General features: G+C 37.5%; 1 long non-coding RNA gene across 2 annotated transcripts in view; it reads left to right on the forward strand.

The window, feature by feature from the left end:
- The first annotated feature begins 8 nt into the window (after nucleotides 1-8).
- Nucleotides 9-16,764, forward strand: part of LOC108641025 — a 40,294-nt gene continuing 23,538 nt past the window's right edge. For both annotated transcript variants that reach the window (XR_001921680.2, XR_001921678.2), the window contains exons 1-2: nucleotides 9-123; nucleotides 13,292-13,364. This is a non-coding gene — a long non-coding RNA (uncharacterized LOC108641025). The remainder of the gene's footprint in view (nucleotides 124-13,291; nucleotides 13,365-16,764) is intronic.

A 16,764-nucleotide genomic window follows, 5' to 3' on the forward strand; every position in this document is an offset into this window, starting at 1 on the left:
GCCCTGATGTGACTGGGGAAAAAAACCCGAACAGTGGTGTAGCGCGGGGACAGAGCCGAGGTTGCGCTGGTAGCGCTGCAAACCGCGCTCGCTGGATGAGTGGAACGTGATGCTGGTTAAAATGTGTGTATGCGGTGGGTGGATGGGAGGAGGGACCGTGCTCAGAGGTGTGTCCCAGGCGGAAAAAAAAAAAAGTTTCCCCAGCTGTTTGTAGCAAAATGAGGGAATGTTTGTTTCTGGAGACGCTTCGCTGGCTGTATATAATCGCTGCTTGCAGCATGATATCTTGCAGACTCAGATCTGCTTTATGAGAGTGCATGTAGGAGTATCTACTACAGCATAGGGCTGAGTATCAACAAAAGTGTTTTCCTGACTAAAGCAGACGTGCTTACTGCCGTAAATGCTACTTCAGTTTTCCATGCTAACGTTTCACTAACCTTAAGAACATTCGTTAAGATATCTCTTCGTAAAGTTAACTTTTTGGGATTTTTAAAATTCATAACTGTTTTTTAATCATGACTTGTTAGGGTTCAGTGTTGCATTTACATCCTCTACAGAAGCTGTGAATCTTGCTGTAAAATAGTGAGTAGGTCTTTGGGGTTGGTATAGCTCCGGATTTGAAGGGTACGTTTACGTAGTATTTTCCAGTAATATCGCTATCCATATGTATTGGATTGCAGTTTCTGCTACAAGAGTGGTAGAGGTAGTAGCTTAGATTTGTAGCGTTAATAAATATGTGTGCAAGTTCAAGTAGCTTTGTAGTTAGTTTACCCACACTGAAGTTGCTCAGCAATTCCCTCCTCTCCTGTGGTGACTCTCTCTAATGGTACAGATCCCTTGGAATCTGCTGTTGGGATGCTGAGTGTATGCTCTCATCTGCTGCATTACCCAAGGTCCCGAATTTAAAGATAAGGTCCAGCTTTTCTACCACGGTTGTTGCAGGGTCTGCCATGTAGATGTACCTCAGGGGAGGGTTTTATAAGGGTGAGTTTTCACCTGAGTTTAACTGAGTTGCAGGTGTAACTGGACAGTTCTGCAGCGAAGAAATGTCCCTGCAAAAGGTTGAGGCCGGGGATGGGGGAAGGGAGCCCAGAGCGGTATTAAGTGTGTATTGGCTTTTCTGCTGAGAAGTTCTGGGTCAGTAAGGCGCAGGCACATCTTTCTTTTTAGAGGGTAGGTGAGGTGATCATTAAACTTCTTACTTTCTTCTTGGTTAGCTATATTGCGTGTCAGTGTTTTGTAAATACAGTATTTTATGTAAAACTATTCATACGTAGAGAATTAACTCAGAAGTTTCAGTGCTAATTGGTAAAATTCTGATGTGCATACTTCTCTTGTGAACTTGGTCTTGGTTATGTTATTGGGATGCTTAAAGGGCATAATTTTAATCCTGTAATATAGAAGCCCTGGAAAAAAAATTAATGGTAAACCAGTCAGTGTTTTTTAATTATACAGGCTTTTGAATTGATGCTTTACTGCAGTTTCTGTATAGTGCAAATTTAGCTAGAAATCTACTCTTTCATTTAAATAATAAGTTCAAATGTTTGGAAGTAAAAATCTTGGAACTGAGAATTAAAAGAAAAAAAGCGTATTCTGCCGGAGTTTGTGTGACTGATGAGTCCAACAAAACATCTAGGTGAAACGTGTGTCATGGCTTTGCTTGGTAATGCCTATTTGATCATTAAAACTTGATGTTGGAGGGTGACTTAAGAGGAGACAGCTTCAGGAGGGAATTTTGCATAGTTCTGAGGTAGTGTATTTTACATTAGATCTGCCTCTATAGGAAGTAGGAAATGAGAAATTCATTTTTTCTGCAGAAGTAATGCAAAATAAAAGTCATACAGAGATACCTGCATCTAGAACGATGGGATGAATAGCTGCATCCAGAATGATGGAAAGAATTAAAGGACTGGTATAGAATTAAAAATTTGAAAATATGTTCATATGGGGTTTCTTCTCTTGGGGGGTTGAGTGGTTTTTTTCTTTTTTTTTTTCCCCCTCGAGTAAAGCTGGTGTATTTCTGCTCGCAGAAAAGATTGGATTTACAATTAAGCAGTATGAACTGGAGATCATAGAGTAAGTCTAAGGAGCTTAGTTATTGACTTGAATGGGTTTATTAATAGTCTGCTTAATGATTCAGTTATGTTATTCTCTATTTTCTGCAGAATGCTTGGATGCAAAGTCTCTTCTAGTCACATTATTGTCTATATTTTCTTGGAATGTCTTTTTATACATAGATATTGTCTGCTTTGTGCAGTAATAACAATTAGCAGTCATTTTCCAGCTTCTTGGCAATAGCTTTCCTCAGTAACTGCTCTCTAGTGCTGCTATTAGATTCACAAACTCTGTCTATACTGAAAATTTACAAATTCTGCAATACTTCTACTTACAAGGTACCTCTCAGCTTACAGCGATTCAGTTCTTCATCGCTGGGTTTTACTTTCCACGCAGCCTTTTTCTGTGTGGAATTTCTGGATCAGTAGATGTGTCTTTTGCGAAGAACTGGCACTGTTTGTCTTCACAGGATAAATTAAATATGTTTAGTACATAAATAAGGGAGGGAAGTACCTGATACTAGTACATATATACCAGTGGCTTTCTTTAAAGTTAAAAGTTCTCTGTCACCTCAGTGCTTATAAAATGTGTTTGCCTTGCAATTGCTTTCAATGATCTGTTTCTTGCATTTTCATAATTTTGCTTGTGAAATGTTGCCCTTTCTTAGGGAAACAATAGCAAGGTGATGTCAGTCTTCAGTTCTAATAGCAAGAACTTAGTGCGGAGATGTTGAGCAAACAGTTAGTAACATATATTTCTAATTGACCAGGTGTGGTAGAATAAGATACATATTCTTGCTGATAGTCTTCCTTAGCTCAACATTTATGGTCTTTCTCCATTTTTTAGATAAAATGTATATGCTAAGGTCTCTTGTTCTTTCAGCAAACAGTGTGTGGAATATAGATTGAAGAATTAGTTTTAATTTCTTGTGAATCCAAGCTAAACATTCTGCTACTGTCTGCTAATAAAAATAGGGGCACTTTTTGGTACTTGAGCCAGCTGTCACTGTCAGACAAGTAGTAGCCTGTTGGTATTTCTGCTTGCGAGGTGACAAGGGGTAATGGTAATCAGAATACTCTGATTGCTATTCCCTGTCCCTTTCAGCAGGTAGTAGAACTCTTATACTTCCTTACATTTCTCTACTGTTCATCCCTTCTTTGTGTTGCACTTCTACTCATTATTTTTTATTTCTTCTGGGATGTAAACATGCTTTGCCGCGAGGCGTTGGTGTGTTTTTTTCTCCTTTAGAAGCAGTAGGCAGTGAGTACGTTAAATTTATTTTTTCCCTTTGCCTTCTTATAGTGGTAAGAAGGAGAGGGTGTTTTTGCACTTATTATGGTCTGCATCATGTTGTAGGGGAATGTTCTGAGGTTTTTGAGTTTTCATTGGTGTACGGGTTGTGGTTGGAGCTTGGATGTTCTCCGTGTTTACTATGTAGTGAGCTATGGAGATGACCTTTTCCAGTTTCAGCTAGTCAGTACAGATTGCATTTCTGGGCCTTGCCAGGTTTAGTAGTTCTGAAATTGGATATCATGCATGTATTTCCTGATTTAATGTCTGTGTATTAGAAAAAACACAATAGTTCCTCTGTGAAAAAATGTGGGAAGCAAGTTGATGTTCTGTCCGAGACTTGCATTGTTTAAAATTTTAAAATATGTATTTAAAAGAGTAAAATGGATCTGAAAGCAGTTCTTGCCCAGTTAAGCTTTTAAGTCTGGAGAAAAATACTGCCTCTTAGGAGAAATGGGAGGTACGATAAGGCAGCAGTCATGCTGTGTGCTCCAGTACATTGGTCAGAATAAATGTAAAATATAAACTGGTAATCAATATATTTTGATGCTATCAGGCAGAAGATGGGAGGCTGAAAAGCTGATTAGCGGATGAAAGGATAAGAAGCAAAGTTGCAAAACAAAGTTGATAATTTTAGATAACCTGACAGAGGATTAGTCAAAAGGTGATACAATAATATCATGTTGCTTGTGTGAGGAGAAGCCTTCTAATCCATCTAAATGAGTGGTGAAGTAAAAGTCATTGACATTTTTATTTGCATTTAATTTTCATAATTTTATCATGACTCTTGACAGAGTTTTAAAAAGTACTTTAGTGATAAACAGTTTTTCAGTAATGTATTAAATTTTTTGGAACGAAGCCTGTTCTGTAATAAGAGAAATTTATGCCCTTGGACTTAGTAGCAGTCTACAAAGAACATAGTTTTTATGAATACTGTTCACTTTCTTCTGTTACATTTGAAGATTTTCATATTCTAACCTCTATTTTGCTAGCTGAAAATGCTTTTTCCTGTTCCTCTGATCATTTTGTATCCTAAGGTTGTAGGGTTTTTTCCCTACTCAAGGTTCTTTTTTCCTTACAGCAAACATTGGGTTGTACCTTGAAGTTCTCTACTGTGTTCTTCACGTGGCAAAAGTAGACTTTGTGAGAAGGTTTCACAAGTTAATTTAAAAGCATGACTTAAAATCAAGAAGCAAAGTGTTTGGAAAGCTGTTTACCAGCCTTCTTGTTTTAAGACTGGTCTATTAAGTCTCCACATGATCAGAACTGAGGAATGCCCGGGCTGCTCCAAGGCAGTCCTTGCTGACTTTTCTGGCCCTGTGACCTCTCTGCATAAATTTTATGACAGTATCATATGAGTGGTAGGAAAGGGGTTCACTTCTAGGGGATTGAAGGAACTCTTCAGGGATTTGCCAGTCTACTGTGGACTAAATATATTTTGGCCCTGGGGCAATCCAGTGGGAGTAGGCCCTCTTGTCTTGCTGCTTCTTACAGCCAAGAGATACAAATTACTCAGCAGGCCCATGCCAATATCCTCTAGTTATAAACTTTGTCTTATGAGCTGAAGAGACACAGGTTGAGGTTGTCCAGCTCTACTCCTGTACGTTTGAGAATCTTTTAACTCTCTCCTGGGACATTTGGGCATTCTTAGAAATAATCTGGTGACTCTTTCTAGAGAAGATGGAAATGCCATAGAGTACATTTTATTTTCTTACTACAGCCGACAGTAGAATCGACTTTTTATACAGCGGTACCATAGCTTTGTGATCTAAAAGCTAGATTTGTAGAAACATTGACTTAAAAAGTTAGACTTTGTAGAAGATTAAATCACAGTATTTCAAATATCATGTATATATGATATTTGAATTTCATATATATATGTTGCTTGGACACTGTGACTTAAGAAACCATAAATTAATAGTATTAGTGGGTGCAACTAACATGAGGAACAATGAGAAACTTGGAGAAAGCATTAGTATAATGTTTTGATTTAAAAATTTTGTCTCTGAGATAGAGGAAGGGAATGTGTCCCCTCACTCCAGCTTCTTACAGAAACCGAACTGTACTATATTCCAAAATGAATTAGGATCCATCCTTGATCTGAAGCAGCTGAAAATCTCTTTAAGAAAGAAGGACATAATACATGTTGCATGAACTAGTTGCTTTAAAACATTGTCAGCTACTTTTATGGTTTTTAGTATATTTCTTTGTGATCCTCTTTAGGATTTTTATGCATTGAGATTTTTCTCAGATATGTTGGTGTTATTGTAACATTCTTATATTACTGTAAATGTAGCAATTTACCTTTGTTGGGAATATGCTTATTCTGAAAGCTGTAGTTGCGTTTTTTTGTTTGTTTGTTTGTTTGTTTGTTTGTTTTATTTCACTTAACTGCTTCTAAGTAAGAAGCTAAAAAAAGGCACTTTGGCACAATGTGTTTCCACACAGGAAGTTTTACTGTTACAGCCATTGTAACTTAAATTCACATCCTTCCGTATGTATTTGGGTTCTTAAAAAAATTTGTTTCAAATTAAATTTCTAACTTTTTCTGTTTGTCAAATGGCTGAGATTCTGCCTTGTCAGATTTGAATTGTGTTATACCAGATGTCTGTTCTTGCAAATTAAAAAAGCTGACGAGTCTTCTTTTGATGAGAACAAGAATAAGAAAGAATCAAGCCACAGTGCTTGTTTGGGACTGTTCATTAAGCTTCAGACTGTTTTTCAGACATTGCAAAAAAAAAGCTAATAAAATAATAATTTAATCAATTTAATATTTTCTCACATTTAATATTGATCCTGTCTTTATACTAGTATTCCCCTGCCCTCATAATAAGTGTCTTTTGTTTTGTGGTGACTTCATACAGGCTCACCTCACGTATTTCCTAGGCCTTCGAAGTAAAGTGGGATACTAAAGCTAAAATTGAGTTTTTCTAAACATAGCTGTGCTTTTTGCTTGGATAAATGTTTCGGTGCTTCAGGATCCACTCATCTACTTTCTGCAGCTGGTGTGGTGACAGCATGAAGAATAGGTTATTTTAGTTGGTTTTCAATATTTCTGTTATATTTTATAAGAGGTTAGAGGAAAGTTACCTACATTTCTAATGGCACTGACTTTGCTGAACGGTACTTGAAAGGGGAAAAATGTTTTTTATTGCACAGCTAGGCTTTTTCACACTTTTTTTTAACTCCATAGTTGCAGTAAATTAGCTGTCTCTAATTTTCTTTTTACTTGGCCATTTTAATTTTCGGAGTACTCAGAGAAGCAACCAAAACTGGCTGATAATATTCTAATTCGTTGGAAGTTAACTCCTCTGGTTCTTTCGTATTCAAAGTCCAACTTTCTTTTCCCTGACCTTGGTGATTCATGGATTCAAATTGAGAAAGACTTCCTGTTGATTGAAAAGTAAATTAGCTTTGTGGAGAAGTGTGTGAGGGGGAGAAGAAATGTAGAAATCCCATTGTATCAAATACTTTTAACATTGGCTAATAAGCAGTGGAAAACACTCCTGACAGTGTTAGATAGTGAGGCCTCAGGGCAAGAATACAGTGACATAATTGGTCTGTTCTGTCTCCAGCTCTGACCCTGTACTTAACCAATGCTGGATAATGTTGCTTTCACCAGTTTAGGTAACTAGATAAACTGGTGCTGCCTTATGTATGGATGGCCTGTATCAGCTTAACCTGCCCCTGCTTCAGCTGGGTGAGTAAATAAACTAAAAGTAACTTTAGTTTAACGAAGTTTTAACAAAAAATAACTAGTAATTTTTATTACTGCATTTTCAGATTTAATAAAGGATGAACATTCAAACCTAGGAGTAAATTTCAAGAGTTAGGTTTTTAAATATGGTGGGAGAGCTTGACTGTGAAAATGAGTTGTAGCAGATTTCAAGTAGGTAGCCCAAAGGCAGACTTGTATATGTATTTCTGGTGGAAATAATAAAGATTGGTTACTTTTCTTTTAAAGGAAAGAGGGAACTCCTCCACTTCCAGAGGAAATTAGATGAGAAAGTTGAAGAACTCTTTTGTGCCAAACCCCAAAAGACTGAAAATTTAGGGCCCTGACCTCACACATACTTGAGCAGGTGTTAAACTCTTCTTGCAAGTAGTTCCAAATTCAGTGGTTTATCAAAGATTGTGGTGTCGAAGATTGTGTTGGTAATAACTTTCATTGTGGTTTTAAATTTAACAGAAAATAGCCATAAAAATGAGCATGTTGCTTCATTTCATTGAAGAAGATTGAAAAACAGTGCTGAATATAAACCAGATTTTTGAAAATTTGCTTCCTGATCCTTTTTTAGGTGCAGAAATAGCTGAAAAGTACAATTCAGACCGATGCTAAGCCATAAATATTGATGAAGCTCTACTTGGCAGCTGGTTATGTTGAAAGTTGGTGTTTGCAATTATAGTTTAGAATTATTTGCTTAACAACTCAGCATTTGTTTTCTTTGAGAATAATAGTGCTAAGATCTTGGACTTCTCTGCATGTATAATCATGTTAGCGGGAAGTCAAAATCTTTGTATAAAACAACTCCCTCTGTTATTAATTGTTAAAAATGTGATAAGTATGGAACATGAATTTGGGAAATTTCAGGGTGTAAACTTACAGGAGACTGAAGTTAAAAAACAACAAAAAAAGAAAAGGCAAATTGCGATTTAAGCTTCCTTCTCCATCACACCTCCTTGGCCTCCCTCCTGGCTCTGTCCTGGCTCAGTCTGGCTATAATCCTCTACCCGAAGCTGCCTTACAGGGTTCAGTGCCGGGATCCAGAGCTCTCTGGGCAGCAGGGAATGCCTGTCTGCCTTTATGACTGCTGGAGGACTTAGCACCAGTATTGCCTCACTGGTGTGAATTCCTTATCAATACAGCTCTTACTGTAAAAGCAAACAAAGCAAAAGCATGGTTTAACAGAGGATACTTTGATACTCTTCTCATTAAATACAGGAATATTGTAAGAACTGGAGAGTTTGAAAGGCCCAGTATCTTCCAATCCTGTCTTACCTGTGAATGGGTTTTGTAGTGCTGTCTTTAACTCTCGTAATTGCTGCTGTCATTGAGGAAGCCACCCTTCCCCCTTTCCTGTGCACGTGTCTGCTTACTACCTTATCAGTTTTAATTTAGTTACTACTGCTGGTTTTGATAAACGCACTGCTGTGTAGGACTTGATGACTGTTACTTGTGGTTCAAAAGGAAACCTTCGATCCTGAGTTGACTTTCGTGGTATGAATAATCTGATGGGATGATTCTGTTGGGATTATCAGCAGTACAGGAGTTATTTATAGCTTTCAGGTTTAAAGTTGAGCTGTTGAGAAGTAGGCTTCTCTCTCATCACAACATTTTGCTTAAGATGGAGAAAAATGCTTCAACTCTCTGGTCTAGTATAACATCCACTCTCCTTCTCTTCATCTGTCCTCTAGAAAACTCTGGGTTTCTGTATTCTGAAGACTTTCTGTCATTTTGCATATGTCCTGAAATAAAGGCTTGCTGCCATTGCACTGATGTTGCTGCAGCAGTGCTGAATCATTAGGAATGCTGGTATACATGGATTGCTGGCATTTTGAGTATGTTGATTGCCTCCCATTTTTTGCCACTGGGGCACCATCAAATAACGTGATAGTCGTAATACTTATGGTAATGCCTCCTTTAGTACCACTGCGATTCCAAGCATCGTTACCATTATCAAGTAGAAGCAGCACTAGCAGTGTGAAGTAGCCCTTTTTTGTGCCTGAAAACCGATGTATTGCAAGACCTGATAGAATCGAAGATAAACAATTGCAAAGAGCGGGGGTTTCTATAGTGATAGTATGTTTCCAGCTTTGTCGAAAAAAATCTCTTGGCTGGGTAGAATTTGATATGGAGTGACAAAACCAGCCAATTCTCAACGCACTATGTTTTAATTCCTTAGTGCTCCACTCCTGATCACCATAACTCTTGCTGTGGTGCTGACTGTCAAGAAGACACTGCCAGTCAGTTAAGATGTAAGGTACTCCCAACAGCCTCTGTTTGATAGTTTCTATAAGCGTTGTGCTAGAGTGTTGAAGACCTTGAAGATAAAAAAAGCCAACCCAGAAATAATTTTGAGGGCGTTTTGTTACATATAAATGTTGTATGTACACACATTATGTGTATATGTACGCAAAGTGTGTGTGTATATATGCTTCAGTCACAATGAAAAGACAGAGTGGGACAAAGCATAAAGGACTTTGGAAAACTTAACCAGTTGGCAGCCTTGGGCTGATTAAAGTTGGGATATAACCTTGATCACAGTCGAGAAGTAATGTTTAGTCTGTGTAGTGTACAATAGGCTGCTGCTGCAAAGCAGAGACAAATACCTTTTATTTTCACTGTAAACTTTAACGGTTCCTGTAGTATGAGCAGGAGAGAAGTGGATTTTTGTGCTGCTCTGTGCAGTAGAAAGTGGCAAAAGGTGTAAACAAAACATTTTTAAAAATAGACTTTTCAATTTTCTTTTCCTTTAGTGGGAAGAGGAACATTTAGCACCTTAAATGTTGTTTATGTAAATGTTTTGGAACATTGGGAAGGTGGCAATGCAATATTCTGTCTCCAGTGTATGTTTCAAAACTGTCTTTGGACTCAAAGGCTAGAAACTGGATTTTCTAAATAAAAAGTCTGATTTTTTGGACCATTTGAGAAGCATCCTTTTGCATGTTTCTCATCTCCTCCTTAACACTGAGTCAAAAATGGAGACATCTTTTAATGATAAAAACCCCCAAACTCACTAATGATTGTATTTTCTTGAGCAGATGATGTTGTCTAATTGTCCATTTAGAAGAAAAACCCTGACATCTTCAGGAGAGTTCTATTTTATAGAAGTGGTTTTCTAATTTATATTTGAGCTGTTGATGTAAAAAGACTTTGGTCCTGTGAAGTGGGACTTGTGTTTTGTCTTTAATTTCAGTATAGTCCTTCTATTCTCATGTTGCCTTAGAAGAGCAGTACAGACTAATGTATATGATATGTATTCCAAGTTACAGTTATTTATCTTGCTAAAACTGGCTGTGTTACATCTACATTAACACTGAACCATTTCGCATGTATTACCAAAAACATCACCGCAGAGAATGAATACTGAACAAAATATGAATCTGTGCAGCTAACACTGAATTAAAACATAATGGACGCTTTTTCCCATGTCATGGTTTGCTGTAGAACACCACAGTCGTTTGGTGGAGTATGTGACTGCCATTCCTCAATGCCATTCTCTGCCTTTTTTTTTTTTTCTTTTAGTAAGAGATTGAAGATTTCTGCATTTTCCCATTCCTCCCAGCTGCTTTGTTTAGAGTGATATCTTTAGTTCATTTTTCCTTGAAGTACTAATCCTTCTTGGATTTTCTTCCACCTAAGTAATGCAAAGAGATTGTTCTAAACCATGTGAAATAAAGAGGTTGTAAATCCTCTCTGAAACACCAGTCTCCTTCTACCAAATTATTTCTAATTGATTACGAGTTATGTTTCCCTCTTCAAAAGTCTTGAAAAGTGAAGTAAAGCAGAAAAGAACTACCATAGTGAGACCTGGGTTGTCTTGAATAGTTTTTATAATAAATCATGGCAGTTACACTGACAGTGTGCTGTACATGGAAAAACATGAAATATTTCTGTATTTTTTTGAATTTGTGAGTGACTTTAGGCCAATTTCCCAATATCCTAATTGGATACGTGATGTTTTTGTGTAGTTCTGTCAGCAGCTGGTTTGTTTTTAGACAGCCTGAGGCCTTTTGAGCAGAGTGTGCTCTTGGTTGCCTTATCAGAATCATCCCACAGATAAGTCAGAAATAAGTTTCATTTTAAAGTTTGCTTCTGTAAAGCATCTACCCACTTAATAAAGGGACAGTTAAATCACAGTGGGAGCAAAAACTTCCTTTTATCACCTAATGTACTGTTTCTAATCAAAACTTGTTTGAATGGAAATCATTCCCAGAAAGCTCTTAGTTAATGCTAGAAGATCAGGAGAAAAATACTCAGTTTATGGCAGCTAGTCCAAAGACAGGAACAGTTTGTCATTGCTATACATTAAACGTGAGTATTAGCCAAGAAGATGATGCAGTGAATTTAGAAAAATGCCACCTGTTCATTACCTTCACAACAGACCCTTTTCTTATGGTGCCTGAATAATGGCAACTAATGGAATAGTTTGGGGTTTAGTGATGTTAACTTGGATGTATAGTGGTAAGCCAGTAGTTCTGGACCTCTTTTCATTCCTGGAAATTGGTTGTGTTTTGCAAAACCAAAATTGAAGTATTTAATGATAGCTGTGGTTAAGACAGACTATGAATGATTTGAAATGGGCTGGAGTGTTAGCGAGTGCAGTGCTGCTGCTATGTTATTATTTCAGAATAGGATTAAATACCCGACTTTTGGTAGGTAATGAGATTCATTTTTACACACAATATTCAGTATTCAGGAATTATTGTAGGATTACGTAATCACTTTCCTTGAATGCACTTGTGTGTGTTCTCTCAGTTCTTATACAAGAAACCAGTTTTACCCCATGTTTTTTCCCAGTTGTGAATAGAAATTATGTTTTTAGAGCCTCCTACTGTTCTGTTGTATCTCAGTAGGAGATTCTGTCACACATGCTACCAGTGTTTACTGTTTTTCCAGATTTGGATGGGAGGTTGAGGGGAGAATTTTAAGAAAATATTTTCCTGATGGCAACTTGTGTCTTTCAGTTCTGTGCCCCTGAGATATCTTGATCTTCCTGCAGAGGCAGTGTATGTGAGGTGACCAGAAAGGTGGTGTTTGCTGTAGGTAAAGAATTTGGTGAGCAAGTGTGAAATAATGTGCAGCACTGTAAAAAATACTTGATGGGGAAAAAAAGCTGGTTTAGGAGTCCTGCTTCTGTACAGGATATTCTGCTGCTTCATGGATTTCATAACCTGGCTAAGAAAATTGCTGCACTTGATTATATTGGAACCAGAAATACATACAGAATATTTGGAGTGTTACACTGTCTGTTCATACAGTTCTAGCCTGTCAGAGCAGGACTATATATATGTAGGTACAATGAATTGTTTCTGCTATTGCAAGGTAACAGAGACCAAGTCAGATCTCTGTCTACCTGAGTGCCTGAACTCAAAAATAAGTGTTGTAGTTAGTTGATTAATACTTGTTTGGGAACTGTCACAGTACTTGGAGGAAGGGGGAGTGGTCCCCCACTTTGTTCTGTCAGAGGAATGGTGCATAAATTGTTGGTGGATGGGTTATTTCTTGTTTGTTTTTCCTTTTCCTCCCCTCTGGCTACCTAACAGAAGTGTATCTGCTTTCCTGGCTAAAATTTTTCCTATTCAGTCCAGGCAAGAAGCAGGTTGATGCATTTTTGTAAAGCCCTCGCTGCTGACAGTAGATCTTTACTCTGAGGATTTGAATTAGGGGGAGGTGCATGCATGATATTTAAATTTTGTTCTGCTGTGGCAGACACTGAGATTCTCCTTGCTGTAACACCATAGTAGTCCTGCTCAGCTACAGGTAGTGTCCTGTCTTCAATCCAAATTATTCTCACTGGATTCTACTCTCTTGTGCCTCTTTGCTAATTAACATCGTTATTGTGTTGTTAGGCCCAAATTTGTTGAAGTAACAGGAGAAGAATGATCGGTCTGTTCTTGTCTTATATTTATTAAAAGTTATATAGATACTGGCACATGGCTTTTTTCCATTAGGAATAGGAACCCATAATCTAACTGTAGCTCTTTCCCGAATCTCCCCAGTACTGCATAAATTACAGGAGGGAGAGGGGACTGTATTGCTTCTTTTGACCTTCAAATTTTTGTTTATCCTACTTGATTTTACTGACATGAATATGGCTTTTTCTAAATCCTTTGGTAGTAAGATTTGCTGAGCTTTGGAGACAGTTAACTTCTGTTTTTATGTTTTTTATCTACTAATGCCCACAGTTGGTTGATGTCTTAAATTTTTTTTATCTCCTTTTAGGTTTTCGTTTTTGCACTGAATGTAGCCAGGACGGATCCTTGTGGGCTTTGGCAGCCCTTGGAAACTGTCAAAGGTAAAAATCAACCAAAGTTCAGTATTGCGGTCTTGAAAGTTGGAGGTGAGAACAGTTGCCTGTACTAGTTCTTAACCAACTATAGGGTATATTGCTGTTTTCATAGACTTTCTAGTGTGTTATTTCCTGTGGCTTTGGGTGTGAAGTTTTTTATTTCACTGTGTGGTGTGATTTGATTTTTTTCAGCTGAAGCTGATGTGTATGATGTATAATCTTCGAAAACTACTTAATTTACAGTGAGATTTTTAAAGTCACTGGAATTGGTGATTATTTCCTGTAAGTAATGAAGTTAACATTCAAGTTCTTTTTTCTTCTAGATGCTCTTGCTTTCAACTTGCATTTAAAGTTGAGATGAAAAAAAAATTCGGTTCTTCTCCATGTTAATGTTGCATTTGTACATTCTCAACAGACTCAATGTAATATAAAGCTTAGCAATTAAATATATGGCTTGATCATCTGTTAAAAATGAACACTTTGTTGTCTGTGTACCCAGAGACTGGTGATAGCAATCATGTATTGATACAGTTCTGTCAAATAAGCACTGTCTCATTTAAGGAGCAGTTGAATAAAGTACTGCCTTGTTCTAACTGCTCTTTTTTAAAGTTTGCCGTGTATACAAGATCATCACCTTGGAAGAGCACTTGTGTGCCTGTTTGTGCCTGTTTTGCTTTGTGCTCTTGTTTGGGACCTACCTTCCATTTCTGCTTCGTGTCTGTAATGGTGATAGTTTGTGCAGCCTTACTGACCATCAGGGCTTTTCAGTGGACTATATCCAACTTAGACTTGAGAATTCACAGGAATAACAATTGATTTCACATTAATAAGTGCTTCTCTTGCAGCTGGACTCTTAAGAAGCTTGAAACAGGTTTTTCTTCTTTATCAAATGAGGAACTGTTTTTCTCCATATTTCGTTGCTGCTGGCGATCTGTAAAAGAAAGTGTTGTTGCATGTGAGGCCCTTGTATTAGATAAGGTGCTTAGTCCCAGCAATGCCTGTTTGATGAAAACAAATTTGAAGCAATGTGAATTCCAGCTCTCTCTTGCTAATGAGGACCTTGTGTTTTTCAATGACGGACCTTTCTATGTGTGGGGAAAATTAGGCCTGGAGGAAGTACCTTGTTCACTGGTATTGATTTCAATGGTAAGGATTTATAAGTGTATGGAAATTTGGCTCAGGATTTACTTGACACAGTGTGTTAGAATGCAGTAGTGAAGAGATAGGTGGTCTGTACTGTTCAGCCTGCACTGAGTTTGTGGCTTGTACCACCGAACAAAATGTGTACATCCTTACTGCAGAAAGAGACAGAACATAAATAGGACTAAATATTAAACTGGATTGTCCCAAAATCGTATTGTTATGACAGGACAGTAGTGTAGTAGGCATTAAAGTTCATAAGAAATCCAACTAGTTCATATTAAGGTATCTTTTAACTTTTGAGAGTAGATTCTTATTAGTGTATTATAGTTTAAAGATTTAAATAAAAGTTGTTCCTAAGTTTAGACATGCATTTGCTACATTGTATGTGGACATACCTGTGCATTGCTGTTGGTCACACCTTCCTGGGCGTTCTCACTCAAGTTGAAGTTGGTTAATTTTTCTGAAAGATATCAAGTGAATAAAAAGATTGGGGGTTTTCAGTAACATCTGAAGTAGTTTTGATGGCTATAAGCAAAAGTGGAAGAAGAGAATCATCTTATTTTTGACCTTTTCCAGTAGTGACTTTGTCGATAAGTGTTGAATCTGAAAATCTAAATGGGCATCTGTAAACTTTATCACCTGGGAACCTGGCATAACACATAAGCATTGAAAATGAGGGAATAAATGCCTTTACGCTTTTGACATTTTCCCAATTCTATAGGACACTAGTTGTTATTTACTGTCCTCCATGTATAAAATAAATTACCCTGTGTATGACCTTCAGCCCTCTGGTCAGATGCTAGTGAACTGAAGAGGTGGTGTCAACAACTGGAATAATGATGTTATTTCTTCACATGCTGTCAGTAAGCAGTTGCTCTGTTGGCTGAGAAATCACCCTGGGTTATAAATGACTACTATAAAAGTCTGCTATGGAGATAAGTTTCCCATTGATTCAGGAATCTCAAAATGTTTGCTTTTGGCAATAAATAAACTTGCGATGCAGCACTCTTGTGCCAGTGGCTGAGGGAATTTGTGATTCATATATGCAAAAAGAACATAAAAATTATAGTGTTGAATTGGGCTCATAGTTTATTGCCTGATGTTTTGTCCCCTGAAAGAACCCAGAAGCAAATGCAATAATAAAACAAACCAAAACCCCAAACCCAATAAAATGATAGTGTTCAGCAAACCTTCCTCTTGCAACACCTCTTGTAGTCTGTGGCTTAGGGTTTTCCTGCACCAGCTACAAGATTTTTTTCATGGACTTTTTTTTCCCCATGTCAAGTTTTCTGGTAAATTACTAAGCCTGTTAAAGCTTCTACCTTCTTGCCATCCTGTGTGAGTTCACTCTGAGCATTGTATGAAATAATATGGTATGTATTTTAAACATTAAAGCTGATAAAATATTAATTGTGGGACAAGTAAAGAGTGAAAACTCTTTTTCTTCTCTTTTGCATTTCCTTTTTTATAATTTTTATTTTTCTATTTCCTTATCTCTGAGCTGTGGATAATTCCAGTCTATTTAATCTGACCTCAGTGGAAGAGCTTGCTTAATTTTGTTGTTGGGGTTTTTTTTGTTGTTGTTTTTTTTTTTTAATTTCCTAGTTCTACTGCCTTTTATTTTTTCCTCCTTGAAGATGTAGTTTTTTGTCTTTTCCCAGGAGTAGTATATAAAAACTCGTATCAAATACTGACAGTTCCTCTGGTAGTGAGAGATATCTCAGAAGATAAACACGAATCTCTGAAAAACTGCCGTGTTTGAGTTCTTCCAGCACTCTGAATGAAAACTCACTTCTCCTTGTAGTGCTCTTGGCCAGACCTGAGTGGTCTTGTTTTATTTATAAGCTTTTTTTAATGTTTCTATAGGTCAAACTCAGTCTTGCTCGTATCTCTGATTTTGGGGCTGGTTCAGTGCCACAGCAATCCTTCTGGCCAAAGCTGTTTTGGCCATTAGGCATCAAACTATCTGTCTTACATTCTGTGGAACTTCCCAATTACTTGACTCTGATACTGCAAAATCATGCTCCAAAACTCCCAGCTCCAGAAGTTCTGGAGTGGGGTTTCAGAAACCTGTTGTGGTGAAGAAGTACCATGGACAGAGACTGCCTGGCCCAGCCTCCCTCACTGCGGGTACAGAACAGAAAGATTTGTTAGAGGCAAGAGGATCTTGGTGTAGAGATCATGTTTAGCACTTGATACCTCTGATTTTTGATTATATGCTGCAGGCAGAATATTTAGTGAGGATTTGGGTGAGAGTTTTTGT

The sequence above is a fragment of the Manacus vitellinus genome, unplaced genomic scaffold, assembly GCF_001715985.3.
Source record: "Manacus vitellinus isolate BGI_N305 unplaced genomic scaffold, ASM171598v3 scaffold_5_pilon, whole genome shotgun sequence".
Classification (NCBI taxonomy): Eukaryota; Metazoa; Chordata; class Aves; order Passeriformes; family Pipridae; genus Manacus; species Manacus vitellinus.